The sequence below is a fragment of the Coenobita brevimanus genome, unplaced genomic scaffold, assembly GCF_032717465.1.
Source record: "Coenobita brevimanus isolate Jiangsu-jjx unplaced genomic scaffold, ASM3271746v2 jjx.HiC_scaffold_217, whole genome shotgun sequence".
NCBI classification, from domain to species: domain Eukaryota; kingdom Metazoa; phylum Arthropoda; class Malacostraca; order Decapoda; family Coenobitidae; genus Coenobita; species Coenobita brevimanus.
In genome coordinates, this window is record NW_027643072.1 from 99,688 (window position 1) to 101,659 (window position 1,972).

Consider the following 1,972-nt stretch of genomic DNA (forward strand, 5'->3'; position numbering starts at 1 on the left):
TCGCGTCCTTTTACACAGTAGTCCAAGAGTCTACCTGTATAAGGCACTGTACCTCCATACATCCGTAGTGGGGAAAGGTTTAATTAGATGATAACGTGGACACCTAACCCTCTCGCTGCTGTTGATTCTCTTTGGTATTTTATTAGGTAGACACGGGACGGTTTGTTGTTCAGCTGAGTAAAATCCAAGTATTCAAGAGGTTGAAAACTAGACAGAGCAACGCATTTGGTAAAGAGATAAAGGAGAAAGATAAACACTCTACTCCCTTTACTCTGACTTGGCTTGAAACTGCCATCTCCCTATCTCGAGTACTAATTTTAAGAAGTGTTAAGATTATAGGGTTTTGGAACATATCTAGGGTACTGCTAGACGATTTTACTCAGCTGAAAAGACCATCTCGCCACTGAATCACTAAAGGCTGTCTCCAGTAAAATATAGTGCCCCGAGTGAGGATCGAACTCACGACCTTGAGATTATGAGACTCACGCGCTGCCTACTGCGCCATCGAGGCCTCGGACTCAAAGGAGAAACAAGTAAGGAATAGGAAAAGATAAATGAAAATAATTATACTCATTTCATCTGATGGAACAGGGTCACTCTTGCATATACGGTACTAAGTTGCGGGTCCATCAAATTTAATCAGCCTTAGTAATGAAGCAGAAATGAATCTCCTTGGTTATTAGTCAAAGTTATCTTCCAGTCTGACTGAAGTTGCCCCTCATCTTAGCAGAAAAAAGGATTAGGTATATCAGAGGAGAGAGAAAAATGGACAATTATGTGTGAAAACAGCAGGTGTAAAAATAAAACCAATAAGAATGGAAAACGGAGGCGATAATGGAAACATTTGGAGTTCGAGAAAGTATGGAGGAAAAAGGAAAACCGGAAAAAAAAAGAACGGGAAGGATTTTGGAAAGAACAAGTGGGTGAAAACTTTGAGTGAAAATTATGAATGAATAAGAAAAGGATAATAAAAAAGAATGTAAGTCAAGAAAGTTATCGACGCGGAAAAACTAATACTAGAAGAAAATAAAGACTAATGGAAAGAACTGTAGCCTGAAAAAGAACGTTGATCAGACAGATTAAACTAGGGTATATGAAAGAAATGGAACGAAGAAGTAAAAAGAGATCTGGAGAAAAGGGAACAGAAGAAGAAGAGGGAAGAAGTGAGGTACAGATATTAGAGCTGAAGATGAAAGCAGAGAGAGAGAGAGGGAGAGAGAGAGAGATAGGGTGCATGGAGTATAAGTTGAGTAGAGGGAAGGTGAAGGAACGAGGGAGAGGAAAACAGTGAAAGAAGGCAAACTATATTATTAGGAGAGAAGAGGAAAATGAACGAGAGGGGATAATTGGGACTGAGTAGGAGAGAGTGATGGAGGGATGTAATTAAGTGAGAAGAGCGAAATGTAGTGAAAAAAGAGAGAAGGAGTGTAAGAGAACGTCCAAGAAAGAGTGAGGAAATGAGGGAGCTATTGGTTGGAGAGAGAGAGAGAGAGAGAGAGAGAGAGAGAGAGAGAGAGAGAGGGGGGGTTAAAATACATGATTGGCTTTCGACATAACACCTTCGGCTAATCCAGAAGCCACGTGTGTGTGTGTGTGTGTGTGTGTGTGTGTGTGTGTGTGTGTCTGTGTGTGTGTATGCGAGTGGGTTTGTGTGCGTGCGTGAGCATATGGCGGTGTGTGTATGTTGTTGGTATCAGGACCATTGGGTGTCACACGTCTCTCTCTCTCTCTCTCTCTCTCTCTCTCACACACACACACACACACACACACACACACACACACACACACACACGCACGCACGCACGCACGCACGCGCGCGCGCTCGTTATCTAGGCATCAGGGGGGGTTGGGCTTGGTATGGTGTGCGTCTGAGTGTCTGTGTGTTCAGAGTGGAAGGTGTGTGTTGTTTTATTCATTATCATTATCTCTCTCTCTCTCTCTCTCTCTCTCTCTCTCTCTCTCTCTCTCCAAT

At 42.6% G+C, this 1,972-nt stretch overlaps 1 non-coding gene across 1 annotated transcript; it reads right to left on the minus strand.

Moving 5' to 3' along the window:
• Positions 1 to 438: 438 nt before the first annotated feature.
• TRNAM-CAU (transfer RNA methionine (anticodon CAU)) lies at positions 439 to 511 on the minus strand. The gene has a single exon. It is a non-coding gene; the product is annotated as a tRNA-Met (tRNA).
• Between the last annotated feature and the right edge of the window lie 1,461 nt (positions 512 to 1,972).